Genomic DNA, 18,144 nt, shown 5'->3' on the forward strand with positions numbered 1-18,144 from the left:
AAAAATCAATGAGGACCTGGGGTCCCAAGGCTTACTGGCACTTGGGCCCCAGGTCATACAAGCAATCATATTTATTTGGATTCACACTGGGAAGGTTACCATGGATACATGCAAAAATGAAGCTTCTATATGGCAATCAGAGCCACCACAGTGAGTGAGAAACACTGGTTCCCTTTTTGTTTTGAGAAAGGAGAATACAACCTAGAGAAAATCCAGACATTTGGTCTATTTTATCTAGCTTCCTAGGTTAAGTTGTCAATTCTTTTACTTCCCAGGCTTCAAGGCCTTTAAAGCACTATGGAAGGGGGGAATAGCTTAACACTCTCCAGAGCTGTGCTTTTTTTTTTAATTGTGAAAATACCATACAGAGGAGTTACAATTACATTGACAAGATAGTGAGTACATTTCTTATCAAGCATTGTTGCCTCCTCCTTTGTTTCCCCTTACCATCCCTTCCCCTCTCAACCCCCCTTCCTTCCCCCCACCCCCTACCGAAGTTGTAAAGTTCATTTTTCAACATAACATCTTATACATTTCATTGTTTTAATGGGGTCACCTGTAACCTTATTTATATATTTATTTCTTTTTTTTTTTATTGTGAAAATACCATACAGAGGAGTTACAATTGCATGGGCAAGATAATGAGTACATTTCTTATCAAGCATTGCTGCCTCCTCCTTGGTTTTCCCTTCCTATCCCTTCCCATCTCCCATCCCTCCCCATGTCGTGCCCCCCACCCCTCCCTCCAGCTCTTCCTACCCCCCCCCCAAAGTTGTAAATTTCGCTTTTTGACATAACGTGTTGTACATCTCATTCTTGCAATGGGTCCACCAGTATCCCTATTTAAACAATTTGTTTTTTTTTTCCTTCCTTTCCACAAATTATACCAACATCAACTACAGTGAAAGCAGGGCTAATTCCATGGGGAGGTACATACAAAGCAACAAAGAAATCATTTTATAAATATGTTGGAAACAATCTCAAGAAAGAAAAAAAAAACATTTGAATCCTTATCTTGGGGTTCATTTCACCTAACATCAACTTGTCTGACAGTTTCTGTTTGTCTCAGACATATACTAGTTATTTCAAATAAGGGAAACCATGGGACTTATATTTCTTTGGGCCTGGCTTACTTCACAGAGCTGTGTTTTAAACTTTGCATAGTCAGCTCTCAGCTTTCTGAGTACTATTCAGGTGATGTTCCAACCTCTCAAACCTTTTCCAGGTTCAACAGCTCAGCTTGAGTCTCCTACACCTATTAATATTAATAGTATGGATTACAAACAGTAAAAAGAGAAAAATAACATTATACATTTAAACAGAAATAACTGACTTCATTCATTTATACAGGACAAAAAATTTAGCACTGCTGTTTAAGTCACTAATAACACTTTTTTAAGATATACTTTCATGGCTTTCATAAAACTTCCTATATAGTCCTTAGAGTGTCTTTTTACCTCCCATTTTTATTTATTGCATTTGCATAGTAGTATATCATCCTTAAAATCATATCACCTCATAATTAAAGTTTATCTTGTAAGTAAATACTTGTGAGACTTCAATAAAATATCAAAAAAGCTGAAAGTGGAGCTGTGGCTTAAGAGCTATAGTACAAGCCTTGAGCAAAAGAGGCTCAGGGGCACTGTCCAGACCCAAAGTGGAATCTCTAGTGTCCACACATACACCCCCCCACCCCAGACCTCACACACAATCAGATGATAATGTCTATGAAGTTCTTCCTTAGGATGATCTTGGTGATGCATTTGTGGTAGTAGACAGCAGAGTCGCTGTAGTATAACACGTGTCTAAGACCTGGCATTAGCAAAGGCTATCATGTAACATATCCAACATAATGTCCAGCTCTCTTGATGGTAGATCTGCACATCTTGGGACTTGATGGGACCCATGTACTCTTCAACTAGCTTTCCCATCCTCTGTGCCACCTGCTGCAATGATTCATTATCCACACCAAATATGCTTTCATAACCTTTCCCTAATTATCTGAATACTGGATGCCAGAGATGTCACGGAGACACTCTGTGGCTATTCCCCTCCCTGACAGTCCATTTTACCTCCTATGCTCTCCTCACAGATGTGGGCAATGGTCTCTGAGAGACTTCATGCCTGATCTTGGAGAGATTTAGTTTTATTGTATCCATAAGCTGTGGGAAATCATGCAGTGAAGGGTCCAGGTTAGGAACATAGCTCCTCCTTCTGGAGGTTTTCCTGTATGTTCTCTTGGCCATTGAACAGAAGTGGGGACTCTGAAAGGGAACTTATATGGTGTTCTCTGTCTGTCTTGGTCCATATAACATAGAACCACTTTCCCATCCCTTTAATGATTTAGACATGCTCCATGTGATTTGTGCTGCACTGCTCTCAATGTAGTAACAACGTAGAGGACACAACTGGATGTTGTGTGGATAGCTGTCAGTACTTGGGCATGAGTCCCCTTCCAGGCAGGGCCCATAACTCCATGCTGGGAAAGTGAGAGGAAGATTAGCTGGCTTATATCTGTGTAATCTGTATGACCCCAGGAGGCATTGAGGCCTCCTCTTCATGCCCATGGCCCCTCAGCATATTGATAAAGAATGACACACCATGCCCAATCATCACCAAAATGCTCACCTGGTCCTGGGCATTATCACCACCGTCTCACCCACTTCTAGCAAATTCTCTTTTTCAAGGCCTTCCCAATCCTCCTCCTTGCATTCTCAGTTAAAATACTGCTGTCCATGAATAAAGAGCAGAAGACAAGGAAGCAGGTACCCTAGGGAAAGTAAATACTGGACCTCTTCCATGGTGAGAAGATAATGCAACCTGCAACTATAGAATAGCGAAGGAGTTAAGATGGTTGTGCACACAGTTTGTGCAGAAAAAATGCCAGACCTAGTATGCCCTGTTCAGAGTTTCAGTCCATAATCGTCTCTAACAAGGACATCTCAGGTACAGATAAACCAAGTTCATAGTGTCTTTCCTTCTTTTATTCTGTGCCTTTCTGGGGCTTGCACTCAGGAAATGGATACTATCCCTGTAGTTTATGTTTTTCCCCTCAAGGCTACTGCTTTACCACTGGAGCCACAACTCTACTTCTAGGTTTTTTTGCACGTAATTGGAGATAAAAGTCGTACAGGCTTTCCTACCCAAGTTGGCTTCAATCACTGATCCTCAGCCTCATGAATAGCTAGGATTACAGGCTTGGACACTGAGCCTGGCAGCAATACTCTTCCTTTTTTATTTCCTTTTCTTTATTTTTTTTGTAAGTTATGGGCCTGAATTCTGGGCTTGGGCACTGTCCCTCATCTCTTCAGATCAAGGCTAGTGCTCTACCACTTGAGCCACAGTGTGCCTTCCAGCTTTCTTTCTGCTTATATGGTACTGAAGAATTGAATTCAGGGCCTCATGAATGCAAGGAAAGCACTCTACCATTGAGCCACCTTCACAGACTCATCTTTCCTTTTCTTAAAAAAAATATTATTAGGAATATGATGTTCAGAGGGGTAACAGTTAAGTCAGTTAAATTAAACAGTTGTCAGGTAATGAATACATTTTTGGGGGACAATTACACCCCTTCCCTTGCTCTCAGTTTATACCTTCCACTGTGGCTTTTTTGTGGTTAACTGGAGGTAAGAGTCTTCCAGACTTTGCTGCCCAGGGTGACTTTGAACCACAATCCTCAGACATCAGTCTGCTGATGAGCTAGGATTAGAGGCTTGAACTTTAAAGTCAGGATGACTGTTCTGAAGATTGGTCTATATTGCCTATGGGCTGTGGGCCTGAATGGACTTAGGCAGTGAATGCCAGGCAGGTCTGTCATCCGGAAGCATGTGTCCTACTTAAGCCTGACTGGCTCTCAGAACAGATAGGTGATGCTTTCAGAGCAAGAACCAGTGTGTACTAGCTCAACAGAAGTCCTCACTATATTTATCTCATTCAACAACTACTGGGTTGCTTATATTATCAACACTTTCTTTCTTAAGAACATTTGTATTGTAAGATTGAAGTAACTACAGATTTGTAATGGCCTAGGAATATATGTGTGTTATCAGATTTAATATCCAAACTACATAACTGCTCCGAATCGTTTTATTTATCTTAAAGTAGTTCTTGAATAATACTCTTTATTAGTAATGATATTATTAATATAAGTATTAAAGTTCTCCAAACAAGTTTCTCTTATTAGATGAATTCTTACAGTGACATTGATATTACTTTCTTTTTTTGGGGGGGGTCCAGTCGTGGGGCCTGAACTCTGGGACTGGGTGCTGTCCCTCAGCTCTTCAGCTCAAGGCTAGTGCTCTACCACTTGAGCCATAGCGCCACTTCCAGCTTTTTTCTTATGTGGTGCTGAGGAATCGAACCCAGGGCCGCGAGCATGCAAGGCAAGTGCTCTACCACTGAGCCACCTTCCCAGCCCCAAAGATTCTTTTTTTTTTTTTTTTTGGTTGGCCGTGGGGCTTGAACTCTGGGCCTGGGCGCTGTCCCTCAGCTCTTCAGCTCAAGGTGAGAGCTCTACCATTTGAGCTACAGCGCCACTTCTTACAGTGACATTGAAAGCATCTTCTGGAGCAGCAATGGAAAAGATACTTGGTGAATACTAAGAATGAGGGATGAGAAGTGTGAAAAACAGAACTAAGAGACTTACAAGTGTGACTGGGAAACATCTTCCACAGAGCAGAATCCCAGACTTTTGAAGGTGAGTCGGTCTGAGAATAGGTCTTCAACCAGTTCACGTGACCACATGGGTGAGTCTCAATGTTGCCACATAGATATTATTTTGATTCCTATATGAAACACTCATGTCTGATGGGCTTTCACAACACCAGATTTATGAAAGTTTGCTGTCTTCTTTCCTTCAATATTACTTCACACTTCACTATTGAGTGCATTTTTTTCTTTTAAAACATGAAAACTCAACACCATCTTTTGGACTGAGGTGTTTCCTGTCTCCCTAAAAATAGCTCTGTTATTTAAGAGGCTTCCTGACAGGTTCCAGTGCCTCACTTCTTTAATACTAGCTACTCATGAGGCTGGGATTTGAAGATCATAGTTGAAGCCTGCCATGGTAGGAGAGTCCATCAGAATCTCATCTCCAATCAATTACCAAAAAAGCCAGAAGTGGAGCTGTGGATGAAGTGGTAGAGCAGCAAAAAAGGCATAAGGGCAGGTTGCACTCAGCCTCAGCCTGAGCCTCAGCCCAGCCTTCAGGCACACACACACACACACACACACACACACACACACACACACACACACACACACACGTGTCTTGTCCATGGGGTCCCATGAAATCGTTGGAGACCTGTCTTCAGATGGACTCACCCTTATATTCACGCCATTAATGTGGAAATTGGCTCTCAGTCACCTATAGATCTATTGGTTCAGGTTGTGTATTTTGCATCCCACTTCCTCTGCTTGTTTTCTGAGGTTAGTTTTGTAGCTCAAAACAGTTGTCCATACACTTCAAGATGCTGCTTATGGTCTCAGGGCCTGCATTCACACTCCAAATGGAAAAATAAAATATAACCTGAGACCGTCTGCTTACTTTGAGGACCATCTATTCAGGCAAGGGCAGCTCCCTATGAATGGCATACTGGAAGCCAGGCTCAGGGTGTTCAAACAGACAGAAGCGAGGTGTGGAGGGCTTGAGTTGTTCTGAGGAAAAGCAGAGAATGGAGGAAGACAGAGAAACTGGGAAAAGACAATCTACCTTCCCATGTTTCCTTGCAGTTCCTGATCCATAGTACAACCTTTGCTAATTGTTCTGCTGTGTGTGTGTGTGTGTGTGTGTGTGTGTGTGTGTGTGTGTCTCCGTGAATGTTTGCATGTACACAGTAGTTCTGGGCCTTGAATTCAAGGGCTGGGCACTGGGATGTCAGGATGAATGTGAGCAAGTATATCATATGCGTGTGTGGAAGTAACTCCATCAAACCTCTCAGTGTGTGCAACTAGTATATACTAATGAAAGTGAAAAAATGATTAAGCAATGCTCAAACTCCTTCCTAAGCTATTTAGAGATAACTTTAAAAAGTATGAGAAAGCATTGTTGGTAGGGGATATGAAAACAGCTGTAGTTAAAACTATGGGATTATTCAAGGCAGGTCCTAGTGGCTCATACTTGTACTCCTAGATGCTCAGGAAGCTGAGAACTAAGGATCATTATTTGAAACCTGCCTAAGCTGGAAAGTTATGACACTCTATATAAGATATACTACTCAGAAAAAGCTCAAAGTGGTGCTCTGGGACTCAAGCAGTAGAGTGCCCTAAATTCAAACCACAGGACTGGCAGAAAAAAAGAAATAGTCCAAACTTAAGATGTCTAGGGAGTTTTAGAATAACTGTCCTATAAAAACAAATTACTATATCTTGGGGTTCATTTGTTGTTTTTGTTTTAGATTTATTATGTAAGTGTTTGGTTTCCTTTGTATATTCTTCCCCCTGTGGTATATCCCCTGTTGTCACTGTACTTGACTTTGATACCCTGCATCTTGTAGATACATTTTTCTAATTTGGGGAGGGGAAGGGAAATAACAAAATGCTAAAACAAGGACACAGGATGACCCGTTGCAACAATGACACCCATAAGACAGTATGTTGGAAATGAACTTTACAACTTCGGGTGGGGAGGGGAGGAGTGTGGGAGGTGGGGGAGGTAAGGGATAGTGGAAGAAAAACAAGGGAAGGGGTAACAATGCTTGACCAGAAATGTACCCATTGCCTTATTTATGTAACTCTAACCCCTCTATAGACTCTTTACAATAAAATAAAATTTAAAAAATGAAAAATAACTAGTTACAGCTAAAGTAGGAAAGGAAAAAAAACCTTTCACCCACTGGCCTGTGGCAACAGTAATTAGAAATACACAGTCAGTACAAATAAATTGCAATCCCCCTACAGATTCATGCCTATGGCTACTTCACCTTCTTTGTCCCCAGGGAAAGTCAGGAGAAATCAGTACAAGCTTCCCATCCTGTGACAGTCTACTCAATACCTGTACCAAGATTGTCATCTGTAGGATATCAGATGGAAAAAGTCAACATTCCTTCCAAAAGGGTCTCAAATGAGCCTTATAAACCATAGCCTCCTACTGTCCTGATTTAAATCTTATTTCCCTTCCCAAGCTACAAATACATATAAACTTGTGGAGGCCTCTAGAGAGATGGACAAAGACTTATAAAATATATACTATATTTCACACCTGTAGAAAACTAAAACTAGATCCTTATATAGCACCCTGCAACAGAATCAACTCCAAATGGATCAAAGACCTTGGAGTCAAAGGAGATAGCCTGAAACCATTACAGGAAGGAAGAGGAAAACCTCTAGGTCTCCTTGGCACATGCCAAAAATTTCTTAATAAAGGCCAAGAAACACATAAAATCATAGAAAAGTTGGACAAATGGGATTGCATGAAACTGCAGAGCTTCTGCATGGCAAAGGACATAGCTAGCAAGATCAATAGAAAGCCCAAGTACTGGGAGAAGATCTTCACTAGCCATACAATGGACAAGGGTCTCATATCTAAAATATATTTAGAACTCAAAAAATTAAATTCCCCAAAAACAAATCCTCAAAGAAACAACTGCCCCATGAATAAGTGGGCTAAAGACTTAAAGAGAAAGGTCTCTGAAGAGGAAATAGGAATGGCCAATAGACACATGAAGAATAAAAATGAAAATCAAGACAATGTTGAGATTCCACCTCACCCCAGTTAGAATGGCTATAATCAAGAACTCTAATAATAACAGATGATGGAGGGGATGTGGTCAAAAAGGAACCTTACTGCATTGTTGGTGGGAGTGTAAACTTGTTCATCCCCTTTGGAAAGCAGTATGGATATTCTTCAATAGACTCCACATAGAGCTTCCCTATGACCCAGAAATCCCACTTTTGAGCATTTACCCAAATGATCGCAAACAAGGCTATATTAAAGCTACCAGCACAATTGTTTATTGCAGCATTATTTACCATAGCTAGGATATGGAACCAACCCAGGTGTCCCTCAGTAGATAAATGGATCAAGAAAATGTGACATATATATGTATATATACATATACATGTATATATATATATATATATATGTATATATATGTATATATACATATATATATATATATATATATTTATACACACACACACACACACGTACACAATGGAATTCTATGCCTCCATTAGAATTACATCACCCCACTTGTTAGGAAATAGAAAGACTTGGAAAAAATTATATTAAGTGAAGTAGGCCAGGCCCCCCCAAAACGTAGGTCTTATAGTTTCCCTTTTTTTTCAATAACTAGTATATGTCTAGGACAAGAAGAAAAAATCAAAAGCTATGTACATATGACCATATAGGATGATGTTAAGTGAAATAAACCTCAAGATAGTAACTCAAGTGCTTTTTTCTTCCTTGCTATTGTTTTTAACATATTTATAATGTACTATGTGATTTTTTTTGTTTCTCTGGTATGTTCTTCCTCCAGGGTATTACTCTGTATTCACTGTATTTGTTTCTGGTGACCTGCGTCTTATATGTACATAACAAGATGCTTAAATAAGGATACAGTTTAACCCATTGTAACAATGAGATGTACAAAACACTATGTTGAAAACAAACTTTACAACTTTTGTGGTGGATGGGAGGTGTTGGGAAGGTGGGAAGGGAAGGGATGTTTGGGGAAAAAGAAAGGAGGAGGTGACAATGCTCACTAGGAAATGTGCCCACTACTTTACTCATGTAAGTGTAAACCTTCTGTATAATATTTTTACACTAAAAATATTTTAAAAACAGCTTAAAGAATATATACTATGTTTCAATAAATTGAATGAGGATTCATAAAAGGCATGTTTTGAATTTTATTTTTAAAATAAAATGAGGGCTGGGAAGGTTGCTTAGGGGTAGAGTGATTGTCTTGCATGCATAAGGCCCTGAGTTCCATTACTCATCACCACATAAGTCGGAAAAAGCCAGAAGTGGTGCTGTGGCTCAAATGGTAAAGCACTATCCTTCATCTAAAGACCTGAGGGACAGTGACCAGGCCCAGATTTCAGAGTTCAGGCCCAATGACTGACAAAATGAAAGAGAGAAAGAAAGAAAGGAAGGAAGGAAGGAAGGAAGGAAGGAAGGAAGGGAGGAAGGAAGGGAGGGAGGGAGGAAGAAAGTTGAGATAGTGTCCAGAGCCAAAGTTCAAGCCCTGAAAAAGTACCCCCTCACCAAACACAAAATCATACACAGGGCTGAGATTCAGCTTAGCAACTTACCATGCATGAGTTTTGATCCCTAAAACAAGGAAAGGGAGGGATTGGGTGAGGGAAGAGAGAGGGAGGGAGAAAAGGATAGGGAGAAATAACAGCATATAGAAAAGAGGGTAGCTCTGCATAATAAATGATATTCACTAGGGTACATGGTCAGGCAAACATTTTCTGTAAAGGAACAGAGTAAGTACATCCAGGCTTTGGGAGTCACATGATATGTCCTAAGTATTCCATTCTTCTGTGGCAGTGTGACAGGGGACACAGATAAAATGAATGCATTATAACTTTACTAACATTCACTGAAACTTGAATTCTATTTTTATTTGAAATATGGCTAGTGTAACTGTGTGTCTGAATTTTTAATTTTATGTAATTTTGCTTACTGTAAGTATTGTCACTTACAACTTTGTGGCTGGCTACTCCACTGAGTAGAACAAGTCTGGCCACTGATGAAGTCTTAGAGCACCTCCAAAGTAATCCAGGAATACAAGCCACGGAAGTCACTCAGGTTTTTGGTAGTCACAGTAAGAAACAGTAAAATAAGAAAATAAATAAAACCTTCAATTAAAAACACCAAAGGAGCTTTAATAAAAATTCAGCAAAATTTATCTAGTATTTAAAGCTTAATCCTCAGATTTCAGCATTCTGAGTAGCTAGGATTACAAATGTGAACTACTCTCATGTGTTTGTTAGTTTTTTAAATACCAAGTCAGCCTTGTTACTTACCTGGCACTTGTTACTTACCTGGCAGGGGAGATACTATGATCATGAAGATGGTTTTCCAGGGCCAGGCTTATCTATTGCACTTCAGATGTGCTGACCCCTGAGATTTCCCCAAATGTGGGAAATTCGACTGTATAATTTGTGGTAGTGGGGGACTGTGTTAGTTCTCTCCACTGGATAGATAGATAGATAGATAGATAGATAGATAGATAGATAGATAGATAGATAGATAGATAGATAGATAGATAGCATTGTATTTTATATTGCCTCATCTGCTTTCCTGCACTCAGCAATCACTTGGTCCTAAGGACTACTATAAACGATGAGGTACCTCTAGGACTACTTTGTAGTTGCTAGGAACTACAAGGAGTAGAGAAATCAGCTTGAACTCACCATGAGAAAATAAATGAGGAATTTGGGTGCAGGTGGCTTACACATGTAATCGTGAGATCTGAGGATTGCAGTTCAAAGCCAGCCCATATAGGAAAGCTCATGAGATTCTTATCCTCAATTAACCACCAGAAAACCAGAAGTGGGCTCTGGCTCAAGTGGTAGAGCACTTCACTTGAGCTGAAGAGCTCAGGGACAGTACCCAGAGTTCAAGTCCCATGACTTACAAATAAAAAGAAAGAAAACAAATGAGTGACCAGAGCTAATGGCTCATACCTGTAATTCTAGCTAGTTAGAAGGCTGAGATCTGAGGATCAAGGTTCAACACCAGCCTAGGAAGGAAAATCTATGAGATTCTTATTTCCAATTAAGCACTGAAAACCATAAGTGACAATGTAACTCAAAGTGTTAGAGCACTATCCTTGAGCACAAAAGATCAGGGACAGGATCCAGGACCTGAGTTCAAGCCCAACAACCGACCAAAAAAAAAAAAAAAGGAATGAGAAGCCACCTTAATGAAATAGCTAGGCAAGTACAATATACAGAATAACTCCTCCCTTCCTTCTTTTCTTCCTTCTATTCCTTCACATCCTTTCCCCCTTTCTATCCTAGAACTTAAACTCAGGGCCTCATGCATTTTAGGTAGGTATTTTATCAGATGAGCCATACACCTGCTTTTTTTGGCTTTAGTTATTTTTCTTTCTTTCTTTCTTTTTTTTGGGGGGGGGGGGTCCAGTCGTGGGGCCTGAACTCTAGGCCTGGGCACTGTCCCTCAACTCTTCACTTGAGCCACAGCGCAACTTCTGGCTTTTTTCTTTTTGCTTATGTGGTGCTGAGGAATCGAACCCAGGGCCTCAGGCATGCAAGGCAAGCGCTCTACCACTGACCACCTTCCCAGTCCTCATTTTTCTTTTGTTGGTTATGTAACTTGAGCTCTGTGCCTGGGTGTTGTCCCTGAGATCTTCAGCCCAAGGTGAAGGCTCTACTGTTTGAGCCACAGTACCACTTCTGGTTTTCTAGTGGTTTATTGGCGATATGAGTCTCACTGGGCTGCCTGGCCTGGCTTTGATCTGTGATCTTCAGATTTCAGCCTCCTGTGTAGCTAAGATTACAGGCATGAGCCACCTGCGCCTGGCTTGGCTTTAGCTATTTTTGTGGTAGGGTTTTATGTCTATGACCAGGCCAGCATAGACCATAATCCTTCTTTTTACCCTTTCTGAGTAGATGAAATAAGAAGCACAATGCATTGGGTTCAATATTGATTGAGATCCAATATTTTGAATGTTTTTCCTGGGCTAACATCAAATCATAATCCTCTCTGTATCTGTCAAGACCCAGCAGCTAGCATTACAAGTGTGAGCTCCCATCCCTGGCTCAAATTTCTGATGACTAAAACATCTGAACAGAGTTTTAATAATTTTAAATGATGAATTTGGGGGCAATGGGTGCTCTTACTTGCCTAGTTGCAAATTGCACCAAAAATTCCAAATATTAACTTTTGATTTCCTAGAGTACATTAAATAAGCAGATAAACTTTTAAAAGCAATTAACTAAAGAAAAAAGCTAAACAGAATACATCCTTACCATTGTAACTTTGGACTAACACCTTGTCAATCATTGCTTCCATCATAGGTTTTTGTCTGGGCAGTATATTCCATACACGGATGATGTCACCCCCAAGGTTGTGGGATAAACAGCCTATATCCACAGGAGTGAAAGCCGGGCTCTAGGCAAACACACCAAAGGAAGGCAGGGTCCAGCAGCATTGTACGTGGCAATGTCCCAACATATGACCCGAAGTTTTAGGGCAGCTTAAATAAAGCTTTTTCCTTAGGAATAATACTGTATTAAGGCATACCTCTTCTTCTGGGTTTATCACTGCTTAATTGGAGACAAGTCTCATGGACTTTCTGCTTGGGCTGGCCTGAAATCATGTTCCTCAGATCTCAGCCTCGTAAGCAGCAAGGATTATAGGCATGAGCTACCAATGTCTAAATTGATTATTCCTTTAATAAAAATCAAAATGGCTACAGTATGGTTTAACAGAGAGCTTGAATCCTTTTCTGAGCCTTATAAATTTTCTGACTAGAAGCAGAATGACAAACTGACATGTGGGAAACAATGTACCATATTAAACCATTTTTCAGTAGAGTATCTGGCTCATCAGTTTGGCTCTTGTCCTCCTATTCTAATGGTGACTTTTCTGCCCGGGCTGGATTCAAAACACAATCCTTACATCTCAGCCTCTTGAGTAAGATTATAGGCATGAGCCACCTGTCCCTGGCACCATCCACATTTCTGTACAAGTGAATAAAACTCAGTGATGTAGTGTCTACCTCTTTAACCCAAAGCAGGTAAGAAACCAAAATTGAATTTGAAATTCAGTTGGATATGAGTCTATATTCTTAACAACAAGGTTGTAAATTATTTGGTCTTTGCACAAGTCTCTTAGTAGATAAAGCACACATGTCATGATTTTTCTATTTCAAATGGTCCATGAGAGATAGCTCGGCATGGTATGGTAAGCCTGTAATTCCATCACTTGGGAAGCTGAAGCAGAAGCAAAATAAGTTCAAGGCCATCTTGGCTATGTAGTGAGATGCCATTTCAGAAGGGCAGGAAGTAAATGGCTCCTGATTATATAAGCCTTGGCAATTACTTTCCCATCTTCTGTGTCTACAAAGAGAAGCCTAAGACTCCAAGGCCAAACAGAAAACATGACCCAAAGACTAACACAAAACAACTGGATACCAGCTGTGTCGACTCATTCTTGGGCCAATAGAGTGTCAACCAAAGGCACTCTTGAACAGTTGAGTCTGTGTCCCCTCCTCTTCTCTTCAGAAAGGGTCATTTCAAAATCATCATTCCTAGAAATTAAAAGACATCAGTGATATTAGGATTTCCATTCCAGCATATTTATAAGTCAGTGAACACTTAAGACATTGGCAACTATACAATTAAGTGACTAGCAAGTGGAACATGGTACATGAAGACACTAATAGTTCATAGTATATGGTCTGTGAATTAGAACTTATTAAATTTGCTACCATAGCTGCAGCAGGTGGAGTAACAGTTGGGGGAGGCAGCAGCAACCTTGGCTCCAGCCCCTTGACCTCCGGAGTGCATCATGGAACCTAGCAGCCCTTCACAAAGGCTGGGAGAGAAGAGAGCTGCCATGGAATGCTAGGATCATGCCTCTGGTGTGGCATGCGACCATCACCTCACTTCTGCTTCCTGGCTAGATGAATAGGGGCCGCATGCCTGTGTCACCTCACTCCTGCTTCTGGTCTGGGTGGGTAGGAGCCGTGTGCCTGCACCACCTCACTCCCACTTCCAGTCTGGGTAAGTGTGGGCTGCATGCCTGTTTCACCTCACTCCTGCTTCCACTCTAGGTGAGTGGGGGCCACGTGCCTGTGTCGCCTCACTCCTGCTTCTGGTCTGCATGAGTGGGGGAGTAAGGGCCATGCTGCCTGTGTCACCTCACGACAGCCTCCGGTCTGGGTGGGTAGGGGCCATGTCCCTGCATCACCTCACTACTGCTTCCTGGCTGGATAAGTCTGGGCTTGGTGCCCTTGTCACCTTACTCTGTCTTCCGGTCTTAGTGAGTGGGGGCTGCTTACCTGTGTCACCTCACTCCTGATTCCAGTCTGGGTGAATAGGGGAGTAGGGGCCATGTGCCTGCACCACCTCAATCTTGCTTCCGGTCTGGGTTGGTCTGACTGGCTGTGAGCTAATTACTATGTCCAGATGCTGTTTACCAGCCCACTCCAGACGTTAGACTTTTCCAGTTCTCATAACAAAGCATGACATTAATGGATTAGGATGGCACCTTGCTAGGTTTGAGAACCATGTTATTAAATTGTGTGTGTTTGCATGTGCACTGGTCTTGGGCCTTGAACTCAGGGCCTGAGGTCTATCCCTGAGGTATTTGATCAAGGTAGAGCTCTACTTCTTGAGCCACAACTCAACATATGGCATTTTTTTGTGGTTAATTGGGACTAAAAGTCTCCCAGATTTTCCTGTCTGGGCTGGCCTTGAACCACTATCCTCATATCTCAGACTTTTCAGTAGCTAGGATTTACAGGTGTGAGCTACTGGTGCCTCTGTATTTGCTTGATTACCATCCAGAGAGAACTGTGCTTGGTAAGTGTTCTGGAGGAAAAAGAATTGAACTCTTCCAATGAGCAATGGTGAAAATACTCAGGTTCTAGCCCGGCATTGGTGGATCAGGCCTCTAATTCTACCAATTCAGGAATGTGAAATCTGAGAATTGCAATTAGAAATTAGTGTGTGGAGGTCAGAGTTCTTGAGACTCTTTATCTCCAACAAACTATCACAAACCTGGAAGTGGCACTGTATCTAAGTGGTAGAGCACCAACCTTGAGGGAAAATGGACACAGACAGCACTCAGGCCATGAGTTCAAGTCCAAAGACCACAAAAAAAAAAACAAGAAAAAATTGGGTTCTTCAGTAGAAGTTTATCATTATAAATATCTCTTTCCCATTGCATTTAGATCTGTCATAGATGTATGAATCTTAGGGGAATAAGAAACTTGGCTAAAAAATATAGGAAGCATTGTGTGTGTGTGTGTGTGTGTGTGTGTGTGTGTGTGTGTGTGTGTGTGTGTGTGTGTTTGCCAGTCCTGAGGCTTGAACCTAGGACATTAATCTCTTGATTGGCTTCCTTCCATCAAGGCTGGTACTCTGCGACTTGGTACACAGTCCTACTCCCAGATTTTGAATTGTTAATTGGAGATAATAGTTTTACACACTTTTCTGCCTGTGGTGGCCAATTCTGGAATGTGATTATTTTGAATCATGCTGTAAAAAATGAGTGTGCAAATAGCTGTACTATAAGGCTGACTTACATTTCTTCAGGTGTATATGTAGGATTTCTTGTGTGGAACTTCCACACTGATTTCTGTTGGGGCTGTAATGATTCACTTAATTGCCATCATTGTGTAGGGTATCTTTCCCCACCTCATTGCAAGTATTTCTGTTTTCTTTTTTAATAGGCATTCTGATTAGGCAGACATGAACTTCAACATAGATTTGATTTGCATTTCCTTGATTACTAACGGTGTTGAATATTTTCATGTATTCCTTAGATACCTACATCAGTTTTGGGGAACTATCTAGTCAATTCCCTTGCCTATTTATTGATTAGATTATTTGTTCTTAGGGTGTTTCATTTTTTGTCTATATATTCTAGATATTAGGATTTCTTCTGTTACTCAAAAGGCAGGAGTTTAGGCTTATTTTACTTAATCTTAACAAAAGATGCCTGTGAGCTTCAAATTATTTAAATGATGATTGATTTAAAAATGAGAAGGATGTGGCTCACAGAATAGAGTGTCTGTCAACATGTACAAGTTCTGAACTCAGAGTACAGTGTCTACAAAAAAGAGATTCTATTATTTTAGAACAATAAAAGCTAATAAGCTACATTTTCTCAAAATATGTAATTCTAAATATTTCACTATTCTTCGTGGTAAAACTATTGCAAATTTTAGCACAAAATAATAATTTTAGGTTCTATTTTTTCCTTGGTAATCATTCAAGCCAGCAAAACTGAAGAAAATACAAGTTTGGCTAGGTGCTGATGGCTCATGTCTGTATTCCTATCTACTCAGGAGGCTGGGACATGAAGATTGCAGTTCAAAGCCAGCCTGTGCAGGAAACTCCATGAAGCTTATCTACAAATAACCACCAAAAAACTAGAAGTTGTGCTGTGGCTCGAGTGCTAGAGTGCTTTCCTTGAGCTGAATAGCTAAGGGACTGCCCCTCGGCCCAGCGTTCAAGCCCCACGACTGACAAAAAACAACAAAAAAACAACTTTGTATAAAGAGTAGAATCTCCAAGTTTTTATTCAAGTTTTTTAGTTCTTGTGGCAAATGTTTTCATTGGATAGAAAGTGGACAGATTATATGTCATTGTGATAAACTTGCTACTATGTGGTTGCTTTTCTCCCATTTATAATTTCATCCATCTAACATTGTTGAAGATGAAAAATCCATCAAGGACAAGACATACTATTTGGAAAAGCTGGTAAGTTGAAATGACTATTACTTTCTAGTTTGGCAAAGAAGCTGTGATTTTCCTTCCCTCCCCAGGATTTGAACAATGAAAAAAAAATTGTCTTGGTTTTTCCAAAAAGTGAGGAATACAGCTCATATTCAAATAATTAGAAGATAATGAAATGAATGTTTAGGATACATAATATGCTTAATTTTGAACCTTCCTCTCAAGAGACTTCCGAGAAACTTAGCACACATTGGTTAGATATTGATATCAAAGAGCCCACTGCAGGTGCTTCATACCTATAATTGGCTACTCAGAAGGATGAGATCTGGGATTGAGATTGGTGCCAGCATGGATGAAGTCCCCTGCTGTTAGATCATATGTCTCTTCCTCCCATCCTCAATGTGAAGTTGTCTCCCCAGATTACCATCTTTCTGATTCATTGATATTATCATTGGGATTTTTGGTTTTCTCCTTCAGCATGAAATTTGCATGGAGAAGGCCATTCATAGCTGTATTCACATGTTTCTCCAGTTGCCTACGGCAGTGCCTGGTCCTTAGTGCTTAGTAGCTTTGTGTAGAGATGTGCCTTAGTGCTTAGTACCCTTGTATAGAGGTGAGCCTGCTCTGCTCATGTAATATCAGAATTCAGTCAGGAAAACTCATCAAGCTGTGGTCTTGTTGTTAATAGTCATTTATTCTAATTATTCTTTTCCTCCTTGTGTATCTAAGTCCACATAAAGGTGAGATCAGTGGCTGACACCTATCCATTGTGATGGAAAAAGAGGTTGTGACATCATAGAAGTTATTGTGAAGCTGCAGGATGACCCCACCACGAAAGCACCCAAAATGGCAGGCTCCCACATTCACGAATACATTAAACAAACCGTCATTCACTCTCTGCTAGGTTTAGACTCAGCGTTTCCCTTTCCTATTTAAATTAAAGAAAAATTCAAGACATGCCTTTTTTGATTTGTCATTGAATTATTGATATGTCCCTCCAAACAAAGGAAATAAGAATGCCATTTAATGGAATGTAAATGTAAGGCATGGAAAAAAACAACATAAAAGTTCCTAGGGAAAACATCAAAAGTGGCAGCTGCTACAAAAGTTGGTTCTTAAAACCAACTGGTGTCTCACACCAGTAATCCTGGTATAATATAAGTTAATGAAAGTTTTCTTTTTGTGCCAGTCGAAGGGTTTGAACTTGAGACCTGGGCTCTGAGTTTTTTGTTCAAGTCTAGTAATTTACTACTTCAGTCATATCTTCACTTCTAGTACATTTGGTAGTGTAGTGGAGATAAGAATTTCCAAGATTTTTCTGCCTGTGCTGGCTTCAAACTGTGATCCTCGATGTCAGCCTCCTGAGTAAGATAACAGGCATGAGCCACCAGCTAAAAGTTACTTTTGTGAGATATAAAAATTTACTTATGTAAGATATAAAAAGCAACATAAACAAATGAAACATTAGAACAAAACTGGAACAAGTTATATAGAAGACATAAAAAGACAAACCCCAAAGCCCCAAGTTAAAGCCTAAGGACCACCACAAAAGAAATAAAGAAGTGTAGAAAAAGTAATAGCCAGTGACAGAGTTCCAAATTAATCAATCACAGGTGGCTTACACATGTTATATTAACTACATAGGGGACTAAAATCAGAAAATACCATTTAAAAGGCAAGCCCAAGCAGGGAAATCCTTTGGCCATTTTTCTGTGTGTGCCAGTCATGAGAGTTGAATTTGTTCTACTTTATTCAAGG

General features: G+C 40.5%; 1 non-coding gene across 1 annotated transcript; it reads left to right on the forward strand.

Annotated features, from left to right (window-relative positions):
• Positions 1-9,985: 9,985 nt before the first annotated feature.
• On the forward strand, positions 9,986-10,148 carry LOC122098731. The gene has a single exon (XR_006145798.1). It is a non-coding gene; the product is annotated as a U1 spliceosomal RNA (small nuclear RNA).
• The last annotated feature ends 7,996 nt before the right edge of the window (positions 10,149-18,144 follow it).

This window comes from Dipodomys spectabilis, unplaced genomic scaffold, assembly GCF_019054845.1.
Source record: "Dipodomys spectabilis isolate Male_0828 unplaced genomic scaffold, ASM1905484v1 ptg000488l, whole genome shotgun sequence".
NCBI lineage: Eukaryota > Metazoa > Chordata > Mammalia > Rodentia > Heteromyidae > Dipodomys > Dipodomys spectabilis.